The 13,776-nt window shown below is 44.5% G+C and overlaps 1 protein-coding gene across 1 annotated transcript in view; it reads left to right on the top strand.

Annotated features, from left to right (window-relative positions):
- LOC135819841 (sushi, von Willebrand factor type A, EGF and pentraxin domain-containing protein 1-like) overlaps nucleotides 1-13,776 on the top strand; it is a 278,765-nt gene that overhangs the window by 210,543 nt on the left and 54,446 nt on the right. The window lies entirely within an intron of this gene.

Below are 13,776 nucleotides of genomic sequence, written 5' to 3'. Positions count from 1 at the left end.
CAAATTTTTGTGAAAAATGCGTGACGCCGACTGACCAGTAATTTCGCCTGACGTGGACCGGGGATGAGGTGTCTAGTCGAAGCATGTGGCCAAACATTCTCCACCTAGCAGACTGGATGATTCTGCTGAGTGGCTTGGAGCCAGTGCGCTTGTACAGTGCTTCATTGCGTATTATACGGGGATATTTGACCCCTATGGCTGCTCGTAACTGCTGGCGGTGGAACGAGTCAAGTTTCTTTTCTTGAGTCTCTGTCAGGCTCCATGTGCCGCAGTTATAAAGAAGTATTTGGAGAATAAAGCTGCCGTATAACCTAATCCGAAGGGGTTCACGGGCATGGTTACCTCTTAGCCATATCACCCACAGCTGATGTAAGGCGCATGTTGCTAGACGTTTTCTCCGACTGATATCTTCCTCCACTCCAAGCATCGATCCTAGTTTGACCGTGTTCCGCCATCGCTCGTCTACTCTGTCCTTTTCTCTTTTAATTGTAGTATATTCGGTTTTGGCTTCATTCATTTTTAAATTGTATTCCGCTAACGAGGATGATAGTATGGGTTGATTGTCATGCAAATATTGTAGGCTGGTGCTGATGAAGTCTACGTCATCCGCATACGCTGTTTCATTGGGCAATTGAAGCTGAATATCCAATGCTGGTCGCGGTGAGAGTCGCTCTCGAATCAACCTCAATGCAGCCTCGAGGTAGACAGTAAACAGGACTGGCGATAGAGAATCACCTTGTGGGGTTCCATTGTGTGTGACTAATGGTTGGCTGAGAATGTTATTCAGCTTTACTTTTATTGTGGTGTCTGTCAGAAGGCACTGGATGATGTGCAGCTCATCATGATCAATGACTGTTGACAGTATATCGATCAGCCTGACCCTTGATCTAGTGTCAAATGCCTTTGACATATCAATGCCTAAGATTGAGATCTCCGACGCAACACGCTGGCATCTTGCTGATAACCACCGATAGCTATATACCATGTCTCCAGTACTTCTCCCTGACCGGAACCCGCTCTGGTTCAGTGACAAGTACCCGTTGATAGCTGGCTTGATCCGCGTCAGGATGACCAATGAAAGAAGTTTACGTAGGGTGTTCAACAGGGTAACTGGCCTTACATTTCCAGGAGGACCTCTTTTCTTTCCCGGCTTTGGTATCGGGATCAGTAGCCCATCGCCTAGCTTGAGTGATTTGTCTTTGGCATAATTGTTGAATGTAGTGGCAATGTTCGAGAACAGTGCTGGTGTTCCATATTTGATAAGTTCAGCAGGTATCCCATCTGGTCCCGAAGCTGGGCCATTATTCAAGCGCTTAGCTGCGGCATGTACCTCTGGCTGCTTTATAGGGTTTTTAAGGTCTTCCTCTGTCCTTAAGAGCCTAGATGACTCCAAAGCAGGATCACAGAATATAGCACGGAAGTGTTGCCTTAATGCTTCGACTGATTCACTAGGTTGTGCAATGAGTTTGCCATCAGAGTCTTCAACCACAACTGGTGACTGCTGCTGTCGGCGCAGTAGTCGTGTTGCTTTGAACATTTTCGCGTCGTCTTTCATTTGGTCTATTTCAGCTACACGTTCGTCCAGTCGAGTCGATGCTAACTTGAGGCATTCCCGGCGAATTTGGTGTGCCAGCCTGTTGCGTCGCGTCTTCATTTCTTTTACCTTCGTTCCATCTCTGCACACCGTAATGTCGAGACGCAGTTTGCGTTTCTCTGCTGCTAGCTTTTCAATTTCCCCGCTGAAGCCATTTCTATGCGTCTTGTTTGTTTTAGGGACGCGGCCCACCGATGTGTTTGCTGCCTCACTCATAGCGTTCACAATATACTGCAGATGTTGCTCCGCATTGACACCTTCCTGCTCTCTGCCGAGGTCCTGTAGATGTTCGTTGATAGCCTCTCTGTACTTTGCTTTCTTGGTCGGGTCACTAAATTCCGATATATTGAATTTTGCGTTGCTGGATATGGCTACTGGCGGCCTCTTGAGCTTCTTGTACAACTTAGTCAGGTTGAGGTTTGCCAGCACAAGACGGTGATCGCTTTCTAAGCTTGTCCCGGCGTATGATCTGGCATCCGTCACCACAAACCTTTCACTGTGACGGCAAAGGATATAATCTATTTGGTTGTAAATGGGTAAAGGTGGACCTCCGCTAGGGTTGTGGCGCCAGCCTGTCCATGTGGTGATATGTTCTGCACGGTGCTGAAACGCCGTGTTACAGGCAAATAGGTAATTGCTGGACGCGAAATCAGCCAAAGTCTGGCCACTGTAGTTGCGATGGCCCCTTGAGTGTGAACCAGCATAGGATACGGAGTGGCAGTCACTGCGTGGTCGTTTCCCAAGTTTTGCGTTGAAGTCTCCCATCAGGAACAGCAGCGATGAAGACCTTAGTTTTTGAATTGTTTCCAGCAAGCTGTTGTAGAACTCGTCTAGGCATGAGTGGTCTGCTGCAACGCGTGTTGACGTCGGGGCGTAGACATTTACAAATGAGCACAGCGTTCTCCCGGAGAGCCATAACTGTAGCACGGCGATACGGTCCGACACCTGCCAATATCTATATATTCGGTGCAGTAACTGCTTTTCCACCACGAATCCGAGTCCATAATGTCGACACGACGACGAGAGACACAGTAGACGGTAGTTGTCAATATTTCCATCGTAGCCTTCGGAGATTTTAGTCTCCTGAAGACAGCAGAGTCCAACTCTGTATTTATTGAGGTCTGAAATAAGTTAATTTTTTTTGAAATTTGAAGTAAGTCCACGGACGTTGAACGTGAGAATGCGAAACAAGCCCTCGCCTTTTGCTCCACTACTCAAAATACTTCCACAAGCTTGCCTGTTTCCTGGCGAAGAAGACATTACCCATGGGCCAGCCGAAGCTGACGGCCATGACCGAGCGGCGTCACTCACTCTCCAAACAAACGCTACCTGTGCAATTCATTTGGGTTTTGGATTGATTTTTATAATTGATTTTGGTTTTGGATTGATTTACTTTTTATTTCATTTTCATTTTCATTTAACTTGCCATATTTTGCGTGTGCATTTTTGCCTCTTCTTGTTCTTTTATTCCATGGCTGGTAGCCCTCATTCATAAAATTGGTTGACACCATGTCATCCATGAATTGAGAATAATAATAATAATAATTTGAATTTTCTAATTGGAGAGAACATTTCTAAGTCATTTGAAGGTCGAAAAGTTTCGACCTATAAGTAGATGATCTAGTAACGTGTATACCCCAACTTAAAGTGGTGAATATGGAGATACTAGGGAGGTTTAGCAACACGAAGGTTCGAGCTTTTGGTGGAATGAAATCTCGCGAACTTTAATTCGAAAAAGGAAACCTTGTCAGGGTTAGCAATGCGAAATGACTTTTTCCTTTTGTAGTTATTTCAGGTACCGTATCGTATATGCTGCTCAGTCTCGAGCTGGGGGCTGCAAATTTGCTACTCCTCGCAGTCAAATGCGTACCAAGGAAAGAGAAAATAACTTTCGCAAACCACTGCAAGTTTCGACCGTTGTTTCTGTACTCATTCCCGGACTCGAATTTTCTTTCGAACTTTCGGATTGCTAAACGTCCCTATAAACCCCACCTATAGTTCACAGGAAATAGTGGGGGTTAAAGGGAAGTGCATGATCTTTCAAGTAGGGTTCATATGAAAGACAATTTGAGATCGGTCTGAGTGGCATATCTCTCGCTTACATACGATTAGCCAAACTCGCCAAATCGCCAATCGTGTGATATAAATTGCCGTAGCGGCCAGCGCAGTGATGGTGTGCGATCTGCTTAGCTCTGCCACACAGAAAGTCGCTCACTGCAGAATTTGGTCATTTTCAATTGTTCTATTATATTCTCGATGTTAAAGAAGTTCTGTGTTGAATGCTGTTAGTGCCATGAACTGTTTATCGCCCTTCTTCTGCATTTTCCGAGCCTGCCTGTAGCCAAGGAAATGGTTCCTCCAGGCGAACATGCTTGGCATTCGCAATCTCTCCGGAGACATTTTCGGCAAACTTTAAAAAATTGTACAACATCATGTGGCTCACCTGGCTTCAGAAGATTTTAAGAGAGATAATAGATTCGCCAGCAAGCATAGCACCCATCTTCAGTAAGTGGAAAGAGCAAACGGCATTGTCCTTGGTAGGGGTAAATGCTGACCGTCTGATTTGACCGAACCAAGATTTCTTCACTTGGTCCATCGCTTTTTCGCTTGTCTGCTGATGTCCTTGCACCCCAGCCTTCTCCTGTCGGTTTCATGTTTCAGTACACAACCGGGAGGACAACTGATAAACAGTTAACAGAACTAACAACATTGAAGACAGCACTTATTTCCCATTGGTGCACTTTCCTTTTAATATTCCGAGCCTGCCTGTAGCCAAGGAAATGGTTCTTCCAGGCGAACATGCTTGGCATTCGTAATCTCTCCGGAGACATTTTCGGCAAACTTTAAAAAATTGTACAACATCATGTGGCTCACCTGGCTTCAGAAGATTTTAAGAGAGATAATAGATTCGCCAGCAAGCATAGCACCCATCTTCAGTAAGTGGAAAGAGCAAACGGCATTGTCCTTGGTAGGGGTAAATGCTGAACGTCTGATTTGACCGAACCAAGATTTCTTCACTTGGTCCATCGCTTTTTCGCTTGTCTGCTGATGTCTTTGCACCCCAGCCTTCTCCTGTCGGTTTCATGTCTCAGTACACAACCGGGAGGACAACTGATAAACAGTTAACAGAACTAACAACATAGAAGACAGCACTTATTTCCCATTGGTGCACTTTCCTTTTAATATTAGCTGGGTATAATCACTTTCCATAAGGAATATGCATAACTATATTAAACATTGTTAATTGATCAACTAACTTAAAGTATTAGAGTGCCGATAGACTTTTCAATGGGTGAACTTGGCCTCGGGATAGCGTAGTTATGCAAAATACCCCTCCAGGGTTGTGCCAATTAGCCACTGGAGAACATGCTAAACACAGTATGTACTATGGGGTGATACGGATATATCCCATTGTTTGGACTTTTGGATAAGTGTGCAATCAATAGCATAAGCTAAATAGACATGTGGATGCTTTAATCCGAGAATAGAATGGCCAAACTTGCCCGCACTTAAAAGCCACAAGATGTTGCTTGACCAATTGCTACATGATGATGAAATACAAAAACCATCCAACAACCAGGGAAGTATCGCGGGAATTATCGGACATTTGATATCCAAGTACAGTGTGTTTAGTATACAACTATCTCTATCTCTATCTCTCTCTTTCTTTCTATCTATCTATTTGTCTCTCTCTCTCTGTGTCTCTCTCCATCTCTCTCTCTCTCTGTCTCTCTTCATCTCTTCATCTCTCCCTCTCTCTTCAAATCTCTTTCTCTCTCTCTCTCTCTATTTCTCTCTCTCTATTTCTCTTTCTCTCTCTCTCCCAATCTCTCTCTCCCAATCTCTCTCTCCCAATCTCTCTCTCTCTCTCTCTCTCTCTCTCTCTATCTATCTCTCTCTCTTTATATCTCTCTCTTTAAATCTCTTTCTCTCTCTATCTCTCTCTTTCTCTCTCTCTTTCTCTCTCTCTTCCTCTATCTTCTCCTCTCTCGGTGCAGGTATACAATGTCCAATGATTGTTCCGACACCTGCTAACGGAGCCATCGTCACTGGAACTAATGACGTGTTCATATCCAGACAATATACCTGCAATTCTGGTTATCAGTTGCAAGGCAGTTCAAATACAATTTGTCTCTCAACTGGTGCCTGGTCGACCCCAACGCCTACATGTAAACGTATGCAGGAATTTGCTTTAATAGAGCTATTTTGTTTGGGACTGGGATTTTATATTTTTTGTATTTCGCTTTTAGTTACAGATTCAGAATCAACGAAGGAACAGAGCATGTACTGAGGAAACAAAGCCAGAAGACTTATTTACATGCGACAGCCCTTCTTTCTCAGGTTTTCAAAGACAAAGAAGAAAATATAGACTGCTTCATCAACAGGAAAGGGAGGGATTGGTGGGTTACTAATGCTCATGAATGCTACTAGGAGACTTCAAGAACTCTGCTGCTATGTAACAGTATTCTGGAGGTGCTTGTAGCCTTAACTTTTAGCATCCTGAGCACCTTTTCACCAATCCACTGGCTTTTCACCGCACTGACTCTCTTGGGTGGATTTGCGCTCACAGCTTCGAACGAATTTTATTCTTATTTCAGTCCACCTTGATGGATTTCATCATCCTGGGCTCTTCGGAAGGATCAGGACCAAGCGAATCTATCCTGGCAGCTCTTCGCTCCATAGACATCAGGGCCATTTCCAACTCCTCTCAAAACTACTTCACCGTGCCTCTGAACGGCACAACAACTCTATTCCACATTCCTTCACGGTTCGGCTTCTTGTCCAAATTCAACGGATTTTCACGATTCAAACTGCACTGCAAAGCTGGGATCCAAGCGCTTTATTTGATGTCCATCATGCATGCATTGTGCCAAAGGGAAACACCCTGGCAGGCTCCAAAAACTGCAAAGTCGTGCACCACAAAATCGCGTTCACTCTGGGCCCTGATTTCCGTGTTCATTTCGTCGCCACTCGGTTTATCTTTAATTCTTTATCCTATCGCGAAGAATTTCATATCCCCAGAAAGATGAAGGCAAGACCTTTCAAATGGTGTATTGATCGTCGATACGTTGATGTTTGACGTTGATGTTTGACCAAGTTACGATAGTTTAGAAACTAATCTATGCACTGTGATGTATCGCGCGAATTTATTTGTGAGTTAACTCGGAAGTGGATCAGCACACTTCAAAAGCGCGAGTTAACTCGTACTCAGCATGCAAAGGGTTATCTTCCAAGTTATAAATGGTGAATGCTAAAAACGCCTTGCTATTTCATTTCCTCCCTTCAAGAATATGTGGAATAACCATGGTCATTGTGCACCTGCATGAGCGACAATGCCAGACGATGCTATCTGTATTTCACGTATACTTGAAACTCGGAATGTCATGGGACGTTTTTGTGCCTACCTGAATGATACTTAGGCTCTATTAGCATGGCATAATTTAGTGGTCGTGAAGAACAGCATTGGGTTAAGTTGCTCACTCTAGCTCCAGTTCTAAATTTCTCCTGTGTTCCTTGTAGGAGTTGTGTGCCCTATCCTTAATGCACCCACGAACGGAGCCATATCACCTGGTGATAGTGAGGTTTTTACCTTGCGAAGATTCACTTGTAACACTGGGTTCAATCTCGTCGGCAATTCAGCATCTGTGTGTTTATCAGGTGGAACTTGGTCTAATGTCACACCTCAATGTGTTGGTGAGTTAATCCGCATAGTTCCGGTTTACTCCCTTATATTCTATTCCACTGCCTAACTTCAATGAGGTGAGGTCTGTATTGGGCATACGGCCGAGTGCAACACAGAGGTTCTTGTAGGTGTATCACGAGGCCTATCGGTGGCGGTTCGAGGTCTGCAACCTCCGCTGTGCCGAAAATGTCATGCGGCAAGATTGACAGGGCATAGTGGACAGACCCCCCCCCCCCCCCCCCCGGCGCACAAAAGAAAATCTGTAACCAGAGGAGGTCTAAGCATGCCACGGAGAGACTAGCTGTTGGTGACAGCGTTCTCTCTTCCGTTTCAGTTATCGCCAGTGCATGTTATAGGGCGACTCCAGTTCGACTTGAGATTCGAAGGTCAGGACCTACTTTTAGAAGGCAGGGTGGTCACTGGTTTGAAGCTAAGGTACACGCATTATATGTCTACTGTTGAAAAGTTCCGGACCACCAGTTTTTTCCTATTGTTGACACGCAAATAAGTTGCCATAATAGTGTGGATAATGGAGAGAACACAGCGTGCTGCATTACACATATAGAATTAATTGTTTAGCCCTATTATTCAGTGCGATTTACAGGACATGGACCAGCACGACACATATCCACACAATTCCTGCTCTGTATAGCTGGCTGTATATATAGCTGTTCCTTTGCCTAGCTTGCACACTGTCCCTAAAGATGCTCCGTATGCAGAAATGCTGCTAAAACATGGATGACCAAAGTTCAGTATTTTTCAGAGCCATGGGGGAAAAGCTCGTCAGATCGAATGCCTTTCTTCTAAATGAAAACAGGTACGTCTGATCCATCACATGTCAAATATTTATTTGTAAAGCGATTTTGACATTTAACCAAGCAATTTGTTGTCTGGTTGGTATATTTTATTATACTTCGCCAGAATGAACAGGCATTGCTGTCTTCTTGCCTGGACAAGTGGATTGTCCAAGCTTTCACAACATGACGAAGATTTTTTTGCTTTATGCAGGAATACAATGCTCAGGACCTTTAGCAAATCCCACCAACGGGCGTGTCCACACATCAACTATCTCGGTATTTAGTGTATCGACATATTCTTGCAACTCAGGGTATGAATTGGTTGGCGAAACAAATTCCATCTGCCTTTCCACGGGCCAATGGTCTGGACCGGCACCAACCTGTAGCAGTAAGTTTCCAAATATTTGTGCAACATTCCAGTCTCCAATGGTATTCATAGTCACCTTAGGGCGCGCTCACACTTCGACCAAAACCAGCGTCCATGCGGCCATGCGGCCAAGTTGTATGGCAACGGCATGAACTTGACCAAAACGTCGCGGCCACGTTTCAAATCGTGACCGCGACCTCCGGAGGGGGGTGCCACGACTTGGCGGCAACATGATCGTAGACGTGAAGCGTATTTGCGTACAACCTGGCCTGAAGTATGTTCAATTTCTCAAATTCTGGTGTGTTGATTCATGAAACTCGGCGGTTGTCGATGTCATCCTCGACATTTACACATTTAAAAATTTTGTAGTTGTGGTCTTGCACGCACGCACCGCCATATATGCATTCTTTGCCCTTTTTGGACGATGTCAATTTTGTTTTTGTTTTTGTAGTTGCTTCGTCGAGCGTTGACAGTTGATCGGGTCAGTGACCAATTTCTACAGTGTACTCGTTCAATACGATGGCAGCTTGGTCTGGCTTTTCGGTTTTGGGAAATCATCTTTCTCTACTTTTGATGGAATGCCATACCTCAAGACATTTCAGTTACATATCATCGGAAAATACAATTCTCATCTCGGCAACAGACGAAAGAAACCACTACCGGAATTTCCACTGCACTGGCACTTGCTCTGACCACGAGGTCAGGAAAGCGAAAGCGCTTGGCTGTCAGCGGCAATCCCTCTAGAGTCCAAACCTACTTGATTGTATGAATTATTTTTGTCGACTTCAAGAATACGAGCCACGCGGCACTTCCTCCAACATGCAACATGCGAAAAATTACATCCAAAACGGGCCACAACTTTAATAGGAAACGCACGAACTCTTTTGGATACGAACTGCAATTCGTAAAGTTTGTGTGACAACTTCACGTCTACGCGTGTACGAGGCCTAGTGTGAGCACGACTGCCACGTTTCTGCGTTTTGCTGACGCATGGACGCGTGCTCATGGTCGCAGTGTGAGCGCGCCCTTAGGCTGTGTTCACATGAAGCGTTTCAACCCGGGTTGAGTTCGACCCGGGTCAGATTTCAACCCGCCATGTGCACAAAGTGAATGGCGCGTTTACATGACGCATTGCGCTTGACCCGGGTTGAAATTTCGCCCCGGGTTGAAATCAACCCGGGTCAAGAAAATCGTACAAACGTACTTCTGTGCGCATCTCGCGCCAGGTTTGAACAGCACTGCAGATGCAAATTTCGCGCGAACGGATTCACGTGACCATACAGGACTGTAGAAGTGGACTTTTGGCGGCATATCAGTATTTGACCCGGGTCAACTGTCTTCATGTAAACGCTCATCTCTTTTTTTTGTCGTACAGACTTTCAACCCGGGCTGAACTCGACCCGGGTTGAAATTTCTCATGTAAACACAGCCTTAGGGGCCGTCCATAATTATCGATCTTTTACACGAAGAGAAAAAGTTTCGTATATGGGTGGGTGGGTCAAGGGGAGTTTCGTTTTGAAAAATATTGATATGAGAGACATCCCCGCATTCTTGCTATCAAGTCAATCTATATTTCGTTCAGGGGGGTGGGTGGGTGGGGGAGGGTCCTAACTAAACTTTTTCGTTTCGTGAAAATTATCGATAATGCCGGATAGCCCCTTAGTGGTCGTCGCAAAAGTTTTCTGTCGTCTCTGAAACGAACATCGTTCATTTCGGACCCCCTCCACTCCCTTTAACCCTTTGGAGTCCATGGTTCGATTTCGAACCATGGTCATTTTGTATGCCTGTGGGCGCAGTCAAACTTTCGGTTCTCGGCCAAATCTTGACCAAATTCAACAATCGAAGGGTCTAGATGGTAGAGAAAACTCAGCTATCGCCTCGAAAAGATCCGAAGTCTCTCCGATGAAGTTTGAGTGAGCGGCGAGCGATCAAACATTTCGAATTTTCTGCGCTGCGTGCTGAGTCTCTGTCGATGTCGTTTTCGTCACATGGTGAGAGTAAATTGCATCGCAGCTCAAAGAAACTATTTGGTCACAAAACATATTGGGGCCCATGTCGCTCATCAGCCTTGGCATTTACTATACTTTCGACATGTCCTCACTGACTCCATAATCGATACGAGGAAGAGCTCGTTTGTTGTGAACCAGACGTACACGACTGTACCGACATCGACCTGAGTGAGTTGTCATTTTTCATGCTTTCGCGCGGAATATTTCTTCGAGTTCACAGTGAGTTTTTGCAGGCAGCGCTGAGCGCTCATACGGTAATACGGCAAACTCCCCGGGCGATCACCTGGATTGCTAATCTTTTTGAAACTGACTGTAGACCTTTGAAGAACACGGAGCTGAAAATCTGTTTTTCTCGAAGTTTGCGCTTATCGTGCTCTTCATGTCGAAAATGTTGTCAATGGTTAATTAAGCACAGCATACTTCCCGTGTCTTCATAAGATTAAATATAAAAAGTTTCTTTGAGCTTCCATGAAATCAACCCTTAGCATGACAAAAACGCCATGGCCATGGAATGGTTGCCATGGCCATGACCTGGTAAAACCATCTTCGCTTTCTTACTTTGAGGACCTTTTGAGAAAAGCAGACCGCAATGAAGGCTGCTAGGACTCGAAGTCCGAAAAAATCGGCAGTGGCAAATTCTGAAATCCTCCCGAAAAGAAGACTTTCGATCGATGTATGTATCTAGCATGTGGTATACAGATAGTTGACTTCTACCATATCTTCACTCACACCGTTTCAGTATTTCAGACATCAGAAGGTTGCAAGTGATTTTACAGACTGTCGATGTGTCCCTCTTTCTAAAAAAATTCTTTGTGTGGAATATCACACTGAAATAGTTGCCAGTTGGAAGCAGTGCATCTGTTTGTCTTCCAAATGGAACTTGGTCGACTTCACAGCCAACTTGCCAGCGTACGTATTATGATTATTGAAGTTAATCTGTACAAAAATAAGACATCAGTCATAAGAAAGTCAGAGCCAAAGAAATGACGTGGATGCAAGCATTGTATTCATTTCTAATCGAAGAAAAACTTGAGATGTCAGGTGGTTTCCGAGCAATTCCCGAAAGGTGGGTTATGAGATCCAAGTGTGGCTAAGCTGTTCTGCCTTTGGAATTCTTCTAGGGTCAATAAATTTTAGCTCAATTGTTAATGTTTCGTAGAAATTCAGCATTTCCCTCCTAGCATGATTTTCTGTTCTACTTTTTTTGGTCTATTTGTGATTCTGGTGTTATAGCAATACAATGTCCTGCCAACCCAGTGTCTCCTATAAACGGCGCCGTGTCTGCTGTTGGTCGAAATGCTTTCGCGATCAGAACATATTCGTGCAGTACCGGATATCAACTTAGTGGAGCAACAACAACTGTCTGTCAAACAACTGGAGCATGGTCGGGAACACCACCAACATGCACTCGTCAGTACTATGTGACAACCTTGTTTTCATTTATGTCCAGGTTTATATAATAGTTGAGTGGTGCTGAAGTCAGGAGGTCTGTAAATGAAGTAGGAATAGAGAAAATAATCTGTACAAGTCGTGTGATGTCAGGGTGTACGTGTCTAATTCATTTCTCGCTCCACATGTACTGGCATACACAGAGACATAGACAGCAATAGCGACAACACACAAAGTGAAGGGTAGTTGGCCGCAGCCAGAAGGGTAGTTGGCCGCAGCCAGATGTGAACCAGATAACGAGTGAGGTATGGAGGCAAGCAAGGACTGAGAACAGAGTGTGTCAGATAGAATAGGCGTGCCATTGGGTAGCAGAAATAGGCAATGATGCAGAACCACTTGGGACCGTCAGATTAATTTTTCTGGACCGAGCCAGCCGGGAAAAATCCCTCGCGCCGACGGACGCATTTGTGAGGGGAAAAAAACGGGTGTATATCCCCAATGGCGATTATGCATCACTGATGTAGGCATAGCAAGCACATCACGGCAAACAGGGACAAAAGCATTGATAATATGCACAGAAATAAAGGGTGGGAGGGCAGGAACACTGGTGAGACTCAAAACTGACTGAAGAAGTCAGGAAAAGAAGCGACAACAAAGAACACACCAGATGCCATATTTGCAACTGAAAATATTTCGCGAGAAATCATTTCTCGCCTATCTCGCTGCGCTCGGCCGGCGAGAAATACAACATCTTCTTGGCAGTACATGTAGTATATTCAGAGCATGCTCACAATCATATCAAGGATTGACAGTTTGGTAGGTAAACGGAAGCAAAATCAGAGGTTATAATCGAGTCATATTATAAAGCAGGACAGCATCCGACCATGGTTAGGGTGCAGGCGATATTCGATTTTGAGAAAGGCAGTTTAAACTGTTACCTAAGATATAGTCGTAGAGATGTGATGATTTTTCCTCATTTGTTGGCATTGATTTCTTGGGATTACTTTTATAGAAAGATGTTTGCTCCCCACCCCAGAGCTTGTGCATTTTTAACAAAATCGATTTGGCATTTGTTAAGGAATGTAAATGAAAAGATAATGGAGCAACATTTCTTTGTCCTTCTTTGTAGAAGTACATAGACGCCAAATATTTCCATGCCCCTTATCTCAATGAACACTTAACCCCAGGAGCACGGTTATACAAAGTTCTTGTTGGCTCTCCCTGTAAGATCCGTTGGCTTTAGAACTCCCCAGCATTCCTGTAGGACGCAAATCAGCAACGAAAGATGAGCCCGAGGGTGATACGGCAAACTGTGGACATGCAGCATTGCAAGTCAAGTACGTATATAATATAACAAGGGACCGAGTGTATATCGAGAAATAAAAACCAGTATAAAAACGAGGCGAAGCCGAGGTTTTTATAACTGGTCGAAACTCACTGAGGAGCTTTCTTTCTCTAAAAAGGAGTGAATATAGCTTTCTTTTCCTAAAAAGGAGTGAATATAGCGTTAGAGAGAAAGCTATATACACTCCTTTTTAGAGAAAGAAAGCTCCTCAGTGAGGTTTTTTCTGATGGTTTTCCTCAGTGGTGTATATACCTCCTTAGTGGTGTATATTGAACAGTGTATATGGAAATTTATAAACTTCATGGGAGATCTGGTATATGAGTGTGGGTGTATATGGAGTGAGGTATAATGCTGTACATACAATCTTTATTTCATTGGCACGCTGCTGGGGCTCTCCGTGAGGTTGAGTGGAGGCCGAGTTGTCTGGAGTTGGTCGGCTGCATTCAGACCAGTAATCGTGTCTGAGTGATCATCATGGGCTACGGGTGGAGTATCAAGCTGGCTGACACCTTAGCCACTGAGCTGCTTTTGTGTTGCGGCTTCCAAAGGAGACCATTCTGACTTCATTGTTTGCTGGTTCCTGTGTTTTGCA

The sequence above is a fragment of the Sycon ciliatum genome, chromosome 6 (assembly GCF_964019385.1).
Source record: "Sycon ciliatum chromosome 6, ocSycCili1.1, whole genome shotgun sequence".
Lineage (NCBI taxonomy): Eukaryota > Metazoa > Porifera > Calcarea > Leucosolenida > Sycettidae > Sycon > Sycon ciliatum.
This window is presented reverse-complemented; position numbering and strand designations above follow the sequence as displayed.